Here is a 16,673-nt window from a genome sequence, read left to right as displayed (position 1 = left end):
TAAAACAATCTTTTCCCATGATTTTATTCCACCCAGATATGGGATTTAAGCCCTAAAACATTGCATACCCGTTTCTTGTGCTATGATGTTTCATATCATAGGTTTGGATGCTTAGGTTCTTGATTGCGCTTAGCCTGATTCAGCTAGCAATAGCAGATTTAGCAGTGAGTCTTCATCTATCAAGGATATGTTTTTTATTTTAGTATTTTAGTTTAGCAGTAGCTCAGTAGTCGGAGTTAGTTGGGGGCTTGTCCCATCAACTCCACTTACAAACAATTCAGTTAGAGGCTTTTCTGACTAAATTTTTAGACAATATTCAATTTTACAGATGTTATATTTTATCAGTCTTTCAGATCTTTTGAACCTTATGGCATTTTAGCCCATTTTCTGTATTAATTATAGTATTATCATTCAGTGCTCATAGCAGATATCAGTCATGGGTTAGCTTATGGTCCTTCGGGGTCGTAAGCAATGTGTGATGACTAGAGGGTAGTCTCAGGTCATTACAAACTTGGTATCAGAGCCTAAGGTTCAATAGTGTCCTAGAAAGTCTGAAAACCGCATCTAGTAGAGTTTTGTGTATGGCTGTGTAGCGCACCACACTTATGGACAGGAGGCTATGAGATGTTTTAGGAAAAGTTTCCCTTCTTTTAGTATTCATGTTGCGCGAGTGACATGAGCTCAAGTTAAACTCTCAGTCTAATTTATCTCTTCCTTATGCTTCCAGAACATGCCTTCCAGAGAAGCTAATGAAAGAAGTAATGAAAATCAGTCAGCACCTCAGCTGGTTCAGACAGATCCCCTGGACGAGCATATCTCTTATGCAGAATTCAGAGATGCTTTTACTACGTTAGCCAATTCAGTAGTTTCTCAGAATAACCTACAAGCTTTTGTCATATCTAGGTTTGGGGTTCAAACTCAGCAGAGAAAGGGGGAGAAGTATAGGAAGAAAGATAGAAAGAATAAGAGAGTCAGACAAGTGGTGTTAGGCCAAGGTCAAAGAGTGGTAACCATTTCTAGTTCCGTAAGAAATTCTCAGCCCCAAATTCTTCTATAGCTAGTACTCCAGTGCCAAAGTTTATAAATGACAGTCAAGATAAAGCACTAGGCTCTAAGTCACAAGGTAGTGGAAGGGGTGTTCGTACCCATCCATTTTACAAAGAATGTGGTAAAAATCATCTAGGTGTGTGTAGAGCTGGCACTGATTTATGTTTTGGATATGGTAAGCTAGGCCATAGGATGTGGGTGTGTAGAGTAATATCTTAGAGGGGAAGGGATTTGCGCCACAAGGTTTAGTACAACCGTCCTTCCGCTCAGTTAGTTGTGATAATTCCTGCCTATCGATGATTGCTACACAGGAGGAGATAGGATCACTTTATAAGAATGGAACAGGGGATTTAGTGAGATTTCCTAAAGATAAGAAAGTTGTCCGTTTGTAACACCCTATACTTTTACCTAGCTTATATTCGTCCTAAAAATGTAAAAGACTTTCTTTAAATATGAATACACTTTTATACCTAAGGAATTTTTAAGATTTTAACTTTTCATTGTGTGGGAAATTGAATAAGCTTTCCATCGATACCAAATTCATCCAAATCCGATACTCGGGGGAAGAGTTAGAGCCATTTTAGTAAGACTACCACTTGACCCATCAGTGCGTCGCGGAGCCAATCAAATGGCAATTGTCAAAAACCAGTGATCCTCCATAATATTGGCACTCCGCGCCAAGGCTCAATTTTAGAATTATCCTTTTCTAGTATTCCAACGCGATACCACCGCATCGCGGTGAACTTCCAGGTCTCAATCAAATTTTTAATGCAATATTACGACGTTGCGCCACTATGCAATTTTCCAGTTGTCATTTTCCAGTGGCTTGGCATGATAGTGGCGCATCGCGCCAGTGGTCCAGATTGGGAAATTTAATGAAAAATTAATGTTGTGACCAGGGTCAAAACAATCTTTTACCATGATTTTATTCCACTCAGATATGGGATTTAAGCCCTAAAAATATTTAAACCCTTTATTAGTCACTTTTTCCCAAAATCAAAAGGTATTTCTCTCTTATGAAAACAAACCCTAGCTCTCAAGAATCACAGTAAATCCCAAAACTTTTTCCATAAACTCATCAAATTAAGGTATGTTAGATGTTCATCCATGGATCCTTACCTTCAATGGAGCCCAAGAATCCTTTTTCAAAATACAAGATTTATGATTTATGATTTTCATGTTTGAATTAGATAGAATTTATGTTCATGATGTTATTTAAGTTTTAATCCATGATTTAGATTACAAGTTCCAAGAATTGATTCTAGTATGTGTTAAATTACATGATATTCATGATAAACCCTTCAATTTGCAAGATGATTATTGTAACCACGTTAACCCTAAGTGTTTATGATTTAATGAACCAAGCGTGTTTCCATGTATTTGATAAATTGTCTATGAGAATAAAATAATGCCATTATAGCATGCTAACATGTATTCCCCAATCAAGTATAAGTTAATGCATTACAAGTGTTTGATGAAATGTCTCTATGAATGAATTATGACCAAGTGAACATTGTTATGTTATTAAGGATTATGTTTTGCTTTACTTTTCATGCTATCGAGTACTGGAGGTATTTAATACCCAAAAATTTTACTGTATATCTAGAGCCAATGTCAGTTACAGAATAGTATCAGTCATGTCATGATCAGTAGTATTCTTAGTCCGTTATAGAACTCAACAAAACTTATTCAGTTATAGAACTTAGGAAAACTCAGTAATATTAATATCAGTCCAGTCCAGTTATGCATACTCAATTTAGTGTCTTTCAGTTGGGGGTAGGATTCAGCACCAAACGAGCCTAGGGATAGGGGCACACCCGTTACTTAGGACTAGGTCCCTAGAAGTAATCCCTAAGCTCCAAAACTATGTAGCCAACGTAGGTTATGAAATATCACCCATTAGATAGGTCTGACATACTCAGGGATTACCCGCTAAATTAGAAATGATCTCAGGGGTCACCCGTTAGTTAAGACTAACTCTGTAATAGTTGTTAGTACTCGTGGTACGGTGCTAATTGATGTGTGAGCAAAAGCTAACACATTTAATGCCTTTTAGCTTAAAATAATTGTGAATTCAGAAGAAACTCTGGTTGTTTTGATGTGTTTGCTCATGATACTGCAGAAAAAGGCTGAAGAAATGAGAATAAACAATAATGGAGAAAAAGAGTTAAAAATTTGAGCAAAATAGAAGAAAACATGGCCGACGACATCCGTGATAAGTCATCATCCTTGTGATAGCCTATCAGCATTGGTGTCAGCCTTAACCAGGGATTTGTAGTTTGATGAGAAGTTCTGACGACGCCGGTGATGTGGCGTCAAAGTCTTGATAAGGCGTCAAGAATGGCGTCAGCCTTAAGCAAAAAGTTAGTATGGGAAGAAGATATCTGACGACGTTGGTGATACACCATCAGATCCTTGGCGCGGTATCAGCCACATCGTCAACCTAAGATAGAACCTGAAGGCAATTGAAGCCTCTCTGACACCATCCGTGATAGCGCGTCAACTTCTTGACGCGGCATCAGCCTGGGCGTCACCTATTCCGAATAATTTTATTAATTTTATTATTTTATTTCCTTAATTAGGCTTTATTTTAAATAGCATCTTATAGGATTTTTGATTCATTCAGAATTCATATATCTGAACAATTTTACTGGGGCAGAAAATGGAGAGAAACCTCTCATTGAGAGTTCCTAACATTCTTGTAAACATCTTCCATTTGAAGATTGATTGTGGGTATGATTTATTACTTATTCTTGATACATATTGTTGATCTTTGTATCATGAATAGCTAATTTTCTTTACTTGAGTTATGGGAACCTTCATGTGAATAGTAATTTGGGTTGTGAACCTAATGTATGTCCATAAGAAATTGATGTTTTATAAACCTTTCTTTATTTTAATGATATTTCTTGGCTGCAACTTAATAGAGTCAGCACTACAAACATCACTTATCTGAGAGGAAAGTGTTTGTTAGGCTACTTCAATGAAACAACTACTTGTCTGAGAGAAAAGTGCTTGTCGAGCAATGTAACGATCTCTCTTAGTTGCAACTTGAAAAGTGAGCCCAAGAGCATCACTTGTCCGAGAGGAAAGTATATGTGGGAAAAGAAAGAGTTTACATGGAATCGAAAGATTTTAATCTTTAGTTTAACGGTAAATGCCTTAACCAGATTTGCCTACATGAGAACATAGTTGAATAGCAAACACATCCTTTAAGTTCAAGAGAATTAATGGATGCACTACCAACTGAGGTCGAGAGACTAAGGGTAAATAATAGGATTTAACACTTCTTGCAATTGAAGTGTCAATTGGAACTCTAAAGTGATTTGCAACCCAATCCATGTAAGCATCTTGGTAACCATAACTCTAGTGTCCCATAACATTGTTAAATCGAAGTATTTATCAACTTTTGTATAACCATTTAAAACCCCCAAATTTTATCTTTTTCTATCATTTGTTTAAATTCAACTTGTAGCTGTAGTTTCAAATTAGTTTGATCGCCAGTTATATTGTTCCTCGTGGATTCAACCCCAACTCCAAAATTGAGTAAATATATTGACGACGACAACCTTGCACTTATTTGAGGTGTAAGTTGAGCATTATCAAAATTGGTGCCGTTGCCGGGGAACAATTTGATGTATTGAGTTAGTTTGGAATTTTAGATTACTTACTTGAATTCAAACTTGTAAATATTTGTTTGTGATTTCCTTTGTTTCTTGTGTTAGGTTGATTTTCTTTATTTTTGTTTATTTGTTACTATGGCATCATGCAATGAATGTAAGTTTGATGGTTGGCAATCTTATCTGGATGATCCATGTCCATATTATGATGGACCCCATTTTTGACAAGATTGTAGGTATGCTCCCCGGAGAGAGATGTGTGCACCATCTCCATCTTACCGAGAGTATAATTGTTCTTTATGTGGTGGTCAAGATAGACATTGGAGTGATTTCCCAAATGCCCCCTCCCCCTATTGCGCTAACCCAAGTTCTTGTTCTTCTTATGAGTATGATAGGTTTTATAGTCAAGCACAAGAAGAATGAAGCATCAGAAAGAGTGGTATTAAAGCTATGCTCCAACTAATGTTGGATCGTGTGGACACAACAAATGACATCATATATGATTTGCATCAAGATATAAGGGAAATTAACTAGTAAAGAAGAATGACTGAGGATATGGATATAATGGTCAAGCATTCAAAGCACTTTTCCACATTATATTTAGATGATATCTTGTCTGTGGAATCATTTAACATAATGGACAAGTGTGAAGATAAGGAACAAGAATCCTATATGGATGTTGTGCTTGATGTTTAGCAACCTTCGATGATTTCCCAACCAACCATGAGGGATGAGCCAAGATTGAGGAAAGGCTGCTAGAGGAAAAAGAAAAAACCAAGCAAATCTCTTCTAAAGATCTAGCCCAATTCGAGGTGTGGATGCCCAGAAGGAAGCAAGTCCGAAATTAAGAAGAAGAACTCATTCGAACTATTTTTCAATATTATGCTTGGTGGATGAGATGGAAGTCTACCTACCCAAGCAACTGAGGTGTTTAGAGGATGAGGAACATAATACTTATATTTTGGAGTTTGGCATTCAAAAAGAGCAAAATAAAACTCCCCACTTGAAGGTCAGTAAAGGAAAAATTCAATGTGCATCAAGTGGATTATTGATATTCTCATAAATACCTAAAGAGCCTATCCAAAAATTTGATATAAAGTTGGGTAAGAGATTCAAGTCATCAAAGTGGCGAGATAAAAGAAGTGTCATTGTATCCGTACATTTGCCCAATGCGCCTCGAAGAGGTATTGATCAAAAGTTGGGTTGACGTTAAAAATCCTCCAAGTGGAGACATAAATAATTATCAACAAGGTATCTTGATGAAATCTGAGTAGTCAAGATTATTGGGTCGTGCCGTGACGTTAAACTAGGCACTTCTTGGGAGGCAACCCAAGGTAATTTATTGTTTGTATTTGTATTATGTGATTGACATCAGATCTTCGCACCCATGGTGCCTCATGTATGTTTCTAACTCTCTTGTTTTGATTTGATATGTTGGGAATAATGCATGATATTAAGTTGAGGGTGGGACTACTTGTGGTGTTGATGTCCTCCTGGGGTTTTTGTTGCCGTGCCTCTTTTCCCCGGAGTCTTGTTCCTAGTAGAGCCGGCATATTTAGGCGTATTATATTTTGTTTTGTGATGTGTTGTGGTTAATTGGAAGAAAAACAAGTATCTAGGATAGTTGACATATTTTTGTTGATTTTTGAGACTGATAAACACCTCTTCATTGGTTTGTTTTATAACTGTGTGATATACATTTATGTGTGACCACTGTGCATCTTGTTATGGCATTAGTACTAGTGACATAATATCCATTGCTAAACAATCGCATGAACCGGATAGGTAGTAGCTTCTGATTCATCTTTGTGCCATGTGTGTGTGAGATACTACTTAGTTCCCTTTGTGTGTTAAATGCAGAACTTGCCCGATTAGTCTTACTTTGGTTGAAGATAAGGTTTAGGAAAGGATCATAGGCCGTTGTTGATGTTAGTCCACTTTTATCCTAAATGACCTTCCCTGTTATGCATGATATCTTTTGATCCCTATTTTGAGCTTGAATTGACCATTTCTTTCTATGACACCTATCTCTTTCCGATTTATATCATAATGAACCTGTTTTACCCCTGGTCCTCCTTGGACACTGTACACCTTAACTTAGGTAAACAACCTAAGTTAAGGGTGACTATCATAGGGGTGCATGATGTAAACTGGGTATGAAGAAAGGTAGAATAAAAAAAAAGATAAGTGAAAAAGAATAAAAAGCTAGGCGGTATGGAAGTAGAATAAGAAAAGAAAAAGAATGACAAAGAAAAGCCACACCCATCCTGAATAATGTGTGATCATGAAAAGGAGAAAGAAGAAAAAGGTTAATAAGTAAACCCCAAAAGTTAAGGTAGTGCCAAGGAGGCTTAGTCACTCTAAATTCCATTGAATATGATAACAGCCCTTAGCCTACATTACAAGCCGAAGAAAAGACCTATAGTGATCCTAACTTATCTGTATGGACACCTTGGTAATGAAAATAAGGGCAAGTATATGGTATTGACATGCATTGATTGGAATTTCTTTCTGAGAGTGAGTGTCTCTTGAGCGTCCCTGCATTGACATGCTTGAGTTCATATATGAGTGAGGAGGGACTTCTTTGTTTTAAGAGCACATTGGTTGCATTGCTAGTTGTTTACTTATTTGGGTAGTGTAACTTGTACATATGTGTGGTTATTGTTGCTGAATTGATGGCATATCTTGATTCCTTTGGGTCACATTGTTAATCTTCATGGATATGCACAGTTGGATTTATAAGTAATTGAACGTGGAGAGTGGCATGAGTTTTGAGCTAAACTTGATAATCAACTGTGATAGGTATCTTATGTGTCTCTTGGTTAAGCATCTTAGTATGGTGTTATGTAGTTGCTTGAGGACAAGCAATTGTTTTAAGTTGAGGGTGTTGATGTGTGAGCAAAAGCTAACACATTTAATGCTTTTTAGCTCAAAAGAAAGAGTTTATATGGACTCGAAAGATTTTAATCTTTAGTTTAATGGAAAATGGCTCAACCGAATTTTCCTACATGAGAACATAGTTGAATAGCAAACATATCCTTCAAGTTCAAGAGAATTAATGGATGCACTACCTCTTGAGGTCAAGAGACGAATGGGTAAATAATAGGATTCAACTCTTCTTGCAATTGAAGTGTCAATTGGAACTCTAAAGTGATTTGCAACCCAACCTATGTAAGCATTTTGGTAACCATAACTCTAGTGTCCCATAACATTGTTAAATCGAAGTATTTATCAACTTTTGTTTAACCATTTAAAACCCCCAAATTTTATTTTTTCTATCATTTGTTTAAATTCAACTTGTAACTGTAGTTTTAAATTAGTTTGATCGCCAGTCACATTGTTCCTCGTGGATTCGACCCCGACTCCAAAGTTGGGTAAATATATTGACAACGATCGCCTTGCACTTATTTGAGGTGTAGTTGAGCGTTATCACTAATACCCTTCTAATTAGGGTTACAGATTGGACCCCAGCTCAGTTATCTTATCTTATTTGGGGCATGTCAGTTAGATCATTACCTCCCACGATTTTGATTTTAGTCTTCAGTCTAGAACTCAGTTCAGTTTTACAGAATCAGGACTGTAAGAAACAGTCAATCAATATCAGTAAATCAATTATCATTAACTTCAGATATCAGTTATACAGTTGTTAGAACTCAGTAATTAGCTTCAGAAAAGTTCAGTTATGGTATACACGCACTCTTAAATTTAGTTACTCTATATCATTTAGTCAGTTAGTGTTCATGCATATGAACCTTTGCATTCAGCCTTACCTTATTTAGCATACCAGTACATTCCCACATACTGATCGCATATCCGTTTCTTGCGCTATGATGTTTTATATCATAGGTTCGGGAACTCAGGTTCCTGACCTCACTTAGCCAAATTCAGCCAAAAGTAGTAGATTTAGCAGTGACTGCTCATCTATCGAGGATATGCTTTTTATTTTAGTATTTTAGTTTAGTAGTAGCTCAGTAGTCGGAGTTAGTTGGGGGCTTATCCTATCAACTCCACTTAAAGACAATTCAGTTAGAGGTTTTTCAGACTAGATTTTCAGACCATATTCAATTTTATAGATGTTATATTTTATTAGTCTTTCAGATGTTTTGAACCTTATGGCATTTCAATCTATTTTCCGCATTAATTATAGTATTATCCTTTAGTGCTCACAGCAGATATCGATCATGGGTTAGCTTGTGGTCCTTCGGGGTCGTAAGCACCGTGTGATGACTAGGGGGTAGTCCTGGGTTGTTACACCTTTGTAAGTGGGTATTTAAAAAGAAATAAGAAATATCAAGAGTTAAAGATACTAGATCCAAAGCAAGACTAGTTGCTAAAGGCTACAGTCAGGTTCTAGGTATTGACTTCAAAGATGTGTTTTCTCCAGTTGTTAAGCATAGCTCAATTAGAGCCTTGCTTAGTATTTTGGCCATACATAATCTTAAGCTTGAGCAGTTGGATGTCAAAACTGCATTCTTACATAGAGAACTTGAGTAGGACATCTATATGCAGTAACTAGAGGGCTTTGTAGTTTCAGGAAAGAAGGACTATGTATGCTTGCTGAAAAAGTCTCTTTATGGCTTAAAATAGTCGCCCAGATAGTGTTATAAGAGGTTTGACTCTTTTATGACCTCTCATATATTTCATAAGAGTAATGATGATAGTTGTGTCTACTTTAAGGAGGTAAGTGATAGTTTATTCGTGTATCTTCTCTTGTATGTTGATGATATGTTGATTAAAACAAAGGATATATGAGAGATAATAAAGGTCAAATACCAACTTAGAGAGGAGTTTGAGATGAATTATTTAGGAGCAGCAAAGATGATTATTGGCATGGAAATTATGAGAGATAGAAAGAAGTGTATTCTATACTTGAGCCAGAAAAGGTATATTGAGAAAGTGCTTCATAGGTTCAATATGCAAAATACCAAGCCTGTCAGTACTCCATTGGAAGCTCACTTAAAATTCTCAGCCAATTTATCTCCAAAGAAAGATGATGAGTGTGACTATATGTCTCAAGTTTCATACTCTAGTGCCGTCGGGTCTCTTATGTATGCGATGGTATGTTCCTAACCAGATTTATCATATGTCATTAGTGCAATTAGTAGATACATGGCAAATCCTGGTAAAGATTATTGGAAAGCAGTTCAATGGATTTTTAGATACTTGCATGGATCTGCTGATGTTTGTTTGCAGTTTGGGCAAAATAGATATAGTGTAATCAGGTATGTTGATTCTGATTTTGCAGGAGACCATGATAAAAGGAGATCCCTTATAGGATATGTTTTCACCATTGGTGGTTGTGCTATCGGTTGGAAAGCTACCTTACAAACTATGGTTTCTTTGTCAACTACTGAGGCAGAGTACATGGCTATTACAGAGGCTTTCAAGGAAGCTTTTTGGTTGAAGGGTCTATTCGGTGAACTTAGCAAAGGCTTATAGATTATTACTGTCTTTTCCAATAGTCAGAGTGCTATCTTTCTTACGATAGATTAGATGTTTCATGAGAGGACAAAGCACATTGATGTTTGGTATTATTTTAGGCATGAAATTATTGCTCATGGTGATATTGTGGTAAGCAAGATTAGTACCCATGATAACCCTACTGATATGATGACCAAGACACTACCAAGTGCCAAGTTTGAGCATTGCTTGGCCTTGGTTGATGTTAGCTGCTAAGATGTGCCCTTAAAGGTTTTTGGGGAAGAGGTGGAGAGTTTGTTTTGAAATGGATTTAAGTTCTGAATTAGAATTCGTGTCTAGGTGGAGATTGTAAGATTTGTGACCTAAATTTTGTTGGTCCAGCCCTGAAAGTATCACGGTGCGACCCATATTTATGATTTTCAGTGGGGTCAATAGACCTTTATGTTTTTGGGCCTAGGACCTATTTGTACACACATACTATATAAGTGTAATTTAGTGAATTATTTTTATTATTTAGAAAATTCAGCCTTCTCCACATTGTACTATCTCTCCATTATAGTGAAACCTCCTCTACCTCTGCCAAGGGTTTTTCCTGTAAGGGTTTTCACATAAATATATGTGTTGTTCTTGTTTTCTTATACTTGTGGTTTGCTTATTCTGTCCGATTCATAACACTTTCATTTCCATCAGCATTGTTTTTATTACTTTGGAATTCATAAATTACTTATAAAAGTTCCTTAGGGAAGCTTAGTATCTCTGCACTGTTAAAGAAAACCGTACAAAGATATTTTTGGAAAAACATTTCTTAGTTTTATTTTGTTATTAAGAGATGTTAATTTTGACTCATTTCTACATTGAGTCATCAAATAATTTCTTAATTATATTTTTGAAGTTCGAATTCAAATTCTATTTTGTGAAAATAGCAACTGGACATATTTTACAAATAGAATCTTATGAACGTAATGCATTGTTTAATGTTGTATAGATCTATATTGCTCGGACTCTCCAAAAATATTTCTGCACCTGTGTTGGATCCTTAAAAAATATTATTTTTGGAGGGTCCAACATGCATCCATCGATATTTTTGAAGAGTCCGAGAAACATAATTTTAGGGATGCATTACGAAACCTTTGATCATCATAGAAAGGAAAGCATTAAGCATAATATGGAGTAAAAAAAGTAGTATGTTTTGAGTAAAAGATCACTGCTTTTAGGTCAAGAGAGAGTCTCCTTTTGAAAACACATTGTATGGATTCCATGCTTGTGACCTCCTTCTTTGTGAATTGCTTACAATTAGTGACCCATTTCTTAAGAGAAGTTGTTTTATAGGAAAAACTCATATGTGCTTAAATGTTTTGATTCCATCATTATGTGCATTATATGCTATATCTTTTGAGCCAAATGGCCTTTTTGCAGATAATAGCACATTCGATGATGATTTTACACTTGATTCCTTTCTATACTACCTTTTTTATGATGATATCAATGCTAGTCTTGGACTTGCTTTATGTAGAGGTAGGGAACTTATTGGTTTGTCAACTTGTTTGAATGATAATGATTTATGGATATTGTGGACTTTAAAACCAATTAAGGTACCACTCTCGATGTAGTCACATAAAGAAGTGATAAAGCAATTGTGTCTTATGGATCCTAAGGTTAAGGTAGACTTACCTTTTGGATTTAGTGATGTCATTATGACCTTTTTGGTTTGCTTACCTCTTGGTGATTCCTATAGCCAACTCCTTTCTGCATTTTCAATAAGTTTCAAATGTTTATCACGAAGGATCCTTGGTTATATCTTAAGTATGTGCAACCTTAGCATGATGATATGATTATTTATGCTAAGCCTAACCCTCATGTCATGAGGATACTGTATTTATTTATCCTTTCTTTGGTTTTGCAAGGTTTGGATTTGAGGTTGAATCCTTTTCAATAAGGGGAAGATGATACCAGCCAAATTGCCTTTGGACCTTTGGATGAGATATGTATGATGCCCAAGGTGTTTAATGACTCTTTAGTGATATTAAAAGATGCTACATGGATGAATACTACTATTAAGAAGGGTTAAAGGACTTTGACGAGGTCGAAGGAGAGCAAAACGGGGCTCGAAGCCCCTTGAAATGGTCATGTGCCCAAGGCTCTTTATATCCTCTTTTGATATGATCTAGCATTTTAAGAGCTGGTCAAAATAGCCCCTCGTGGGCCTTTTCCTACATTTGGATCACTTTGGGCCCTATTTATGGAATATTTAGCCAAACTATAAATACTTGGTAGCTAGGCTTATTTAGTTAGTTTTTATTGATTGATAATGATGAATTCATGAACCTCCATTGGGAATGTTTTGAGAGCTTGAAAAAGTGAATGTTGATCTTTTATTAGAAAAAGTTGGTTGTAAGGGAGATTCAATCCCCTTTGCGGTCACATAAGAGTTAGGTGCTATTTGGTAACCTTTAAGGGAGATTTTTGCATTTGATACACCCTTTGATTGCCCTTTTGTTATCATATTTGTATCTATCTCTCTATCTTTGATATCCTATCCCTCTATCTTTACTTTTTCATATTTATATTCGAGTCCTCGTGGTGAGAATTGTATCATTCGGGTACGCCACTTAGCTCAAAATTATAGAACATCAGAATTTAGTCTCAGAAATTAGCTTTTTAACTGAAATTTATGTTTGCATATTGTTAAGATATTTTGTAACCCCATGTTATGTTTTGTACAACATTTTTTCCATTAATGTTATTTTATTTGGTTGTTCTACATGCCAATACATTTTAATTATTGACCATCATTGGGTGGATACATTGTCTTATAATGTAGGTTCTGACGCTCAGTCTTGTGGTCTAGCACATAGGTAGAATTTCCCAAAGCGTCAGAGTTGGTGATCCATCCATCTTTTGGAAGGAATCTATTTTGATATCTAGTTCGTTTAGTATTATGGTTAGGTCGGGTGCCTTGTCCGGGCCTAGATAGCTAATCAGTAGTAGAGGCTTCGTAGAGCGGATTAGACAGATATTTCATTAAGAATGTTGGGTTTAAAGATTGTTATTAATACTTCTTTGAGTTTTCTTATATTTTCCCTAATTTACATGAATTATGTTTTTATAGTATGATAAGGGATCTTCTCGGTCCTTCGAGGTTCGGGATGCTCGTTGCGGCGTGAGCATCGACTCGGGTCGTGAAAACAACAAAATCATTTTTATTCTTTGTTTATTTAAATTGAAATGCTAACCACTTTTCAAAAGCAAAAGATGTGTTCACACAATTTTTCTTGGTTGGGTATCACTCAAAATAAAATTTCTCGTGTAATATCCATAAAAGGACAATGGGACAATGTTTTTATTCTTTTCATAATAAACTAAAAAATTGTTTCCACATAAATTGGTAGGTAAAAGTTTACGTGCAACAAATATTTACACCAAATTAATGAATTCATAACATGTGATTTTCTTACTTAGTCATATTTAATTAATTTATATTTTTACCTTGTTATATCACTTAACCATAAACTAATGTTTAGCATAAAGGACACGTGGATAAGTTTTACCACCAAAGGTTGTGATGCAGCAGATAACCTGCTCTTCTCTTGATCAGAGGTCTCGGGTTCGAACCCTTGATATATAGAATTTTTTTTTGGTAGGGAGAACTTCCCTTTGAATATGCCCTATGTGCCACGAATTTGAATCAGTCGAGCTCCAATGCGGCTACTGGACATAGACATTCGATGGAAAACCATAAAGATAAAGATGTGGATAAATTTTCAAAACAAGTATTATCTCTCAATTCATGAGACACTTTTTTCGAAGAATGACACCTTTATATTTAATGTCAATTCATCTTTAAATTTTAATACTTTTGAATCCTATTGTTTAAAATAAATCTTTGATATTTATGTGAAGTATCCCATTATTTATCAAACTCTATTTCCCCTCAAAGACTTTACATAAAATGATACAGAGCAATAACCGCTTTATTTTATTTGAGAATTAGTAGTAGTTTAGGCAAGTTGTCCATTTTTTTCTTATTGAGATTAATATTGTGGCTCTTTAGTCCTTATGTAAGATGGTGACTAATTTTTTATCCAGTTTCTTACAGAAACACCCCATATCACACTCTAAAGAAGTGAGAAACAACAAATGAAAAAAAATAGATGGCTTATGATAACCATAAATCAATCAATATAATTTACAAGCTGTAATTTGCAATCTTTTTATTAAATGTTAGGTTTGAATATTTGAAAGATTTTTTGGAGATATGTCAAATAATAGAGGCATTGACAACCTTAGAAACTTAAATAATAGAGCTAGCATGTAACACAGAAGATTTGGTTGACATTGAATCAAGAAACAGTTTCTCAATAGAAAATGAAATCATGTGAAAATGGAATGTTTAGAAATTAGTTTCATATTGAAACAAGCATTATAGGAGGTTTATTCTGCGATGGACAAGTGAATGAAAACTAGTTTGGACGTGAACAATAGGAAACCAAAAAATTTGGCTATATTGGATGTATCTAAATATGTCTATGAGCGGGATGTGGATATAATGGTTGGTCATGAAAATGAATTGGAGATGATGCAGGATCAACTTGCTAGAGGAGCTAATAAACTAGAAGTCATGTCAATTGTAGGGATGGGATGTATAGGTAAGAAAAATTTGGCTAACAAGATTTATAGTAGTCCGTTCCTTATGTCTCACTTTGACATTCATGCAAAAATTACTATTACACAGGGGTATCATGAGAGTTGTACATATATATCTAATTTCCTTTATATGTGGGAATATTGATGAATTTCATGCGAAGCAAGACTGCAAAAGCTTCTAAAAGGTAGGAGGTACTTGGTAGTCATTGATGATATATGGATTAAACGAGCTTCGGATGATATAAAACTATGACTCACAGACACTAATTGTGGGAGTCGAATACTTTTGACTACTCAAGATATGGAGGTGGCAGAATATTCTCGCTCAAGTAAGTCTCCTTATCACATGAGTCTTATGAATTTTGATGAAAGATGGAGTTTACTGTATGAAAAGATCTTTTCAAAGGGCTCTTTTTCTTTTGAATTTGAACAACTTGGGAAACAAATTGCATTAGAATGCGAAGTACTACACATCAAACTTGGGAAAAATGTTGAATGGATGGAAAATTGTTGACGAAAATGTAAGTTCAATGGTAAACACATAACTTGATGCTCATTGCTTGAGAGTGATAGCTTTGAGTTACCATCACTTACCAAATTACTTAAGAATGTTACATGTGACTATTACCACTAGAATAGGCATATCATGAAATATTAGAACAAGCATAAAAGAGATAAGAGATGACAAAAGAAAGAAAATAATAATGAAAATCATGTTGTTGTTGTTGCTAATGATGACCTTCTTGTTGCTTGTGGTGAGAATTTTATTAATCTTTTTTGTGATGATTATATCTAGTTTGTGGATTCTGGGGCTACTTCTTATGTTACATCAGAAAGAATTATTTTCTTTTTATACTCTAGGTAATTTTTAGATGTTGAAAATGAGAAATAATGCTGAAGTTGAAGTATTTGGAATTGGTACTATTTTTTTGGAAAGTAAAAATGGTTTGATATTAGTTCTCAAATATTTCAATCATGTTCTAGATGTTTGCTTAAATTTGATTCTATAGGGAACCTTCATGATGAGGTTTAATTTAACACACTTGGTGCTGACCAGTAGAAGCTTACTAGAGGTGACAGGTTGTCTAACTTGTACGTATTTTAGGGCTCTACTTTCAGAGGCTCGGTAAAATTGGTGGAGAATAATACTTCCTCAGAGTTATGACATAGAGGCTGAGTCATATGAGTGAAAAGGGGATTAATAGTTTGGCTAAGAAAAATTAACTTTCTGGAGTGAAACAAGCAAAGATGATGAAGTGTGTTCATTTCTTAGCCGGTAAATAGAAAAAAGTTTCTTTTCAGGGTCATCCACCTTCAAGAAATCTTGATTTTCTAGAGTTGGTACTTTCCGATTTGCGTAGTCCTGTTAAATTAAAGTCTCATGGTGGTGCATTTTACTTTGTGACTTTTATTGACGATCGTTCTTCCAAACTCTGGGTATTTCTTTTGAAGTCTAAGAATTAATTACTTGATGTGTTCAAGGGTTTTCAAGCCTTGGTTTAGAGATAGAAAAATAAGAAATTAAAATATATACGCTCAAATAATGGTGGTGAGTAAATTGGCCCTGTTGATAGATATTATAGAGAGTAGGGTATTTCCAAAGTGTAACACCCGAGTGTTAGAGGTCTAAGGCACAAAAAATAAGCATAATTATGTTAGCTCCTAGATTTTTCAATGAAATTAATTTGGTACCTCCTTAGCGTTTCATGATGATTTTTGAGTAGAATTAAAATAAGGGAAGGTAACGGGACCCTTAGGGAGCATTTCAGAATTTTTAGATAGCATTATGGGATTTTTTGGACCTCAAAATAGTAGGGGTCCGTGATAAGGGCATCACATGGAGGGAAGGCACACCCTTGTTGCGGAAGCCAGTGAATATCTATGATAAGAGTGTTCCATGCTCTTGTCGCTATGCGATAAGTGCGTTCCACACCCAACGGT

The 16,673-nt window shown here is 35.4% G+C and overlaps 1 pseudogene; it reads left to right on the top strand.

Annotated features, from left to right (window-relative positions):
* The first annotated feature begins 14,541 nt into the window (after positions 1-14,541).
* Positions 14,542-15,246, top strand: LOC124887176 (annotated as a pseudogene).
* The last annotated feature ends 1,427 nt before the right edge of the window (positions 15,247-16,673 follow it).

This window comes from Capsicum annuum, chromosome 9 (genome assembly GCF_002878395.1).
Source record: "Capsicum annuum cultivar UCD-10X-F1 chromosome 9, UCD10Xv1.1, whole genome shotgun sequence".
In the NCBI taxonomy this organism is placed as follows: domain Eukaryota; kingdom Viridiplantae; phylum Streptophyta; class Magnoliopsida; order Solanales; family Solanaceae; genus Capsicum; species Capsicum annuum.
This window is presented reverse-complemented; position numbering and strand designations above follow the sequence as displayed.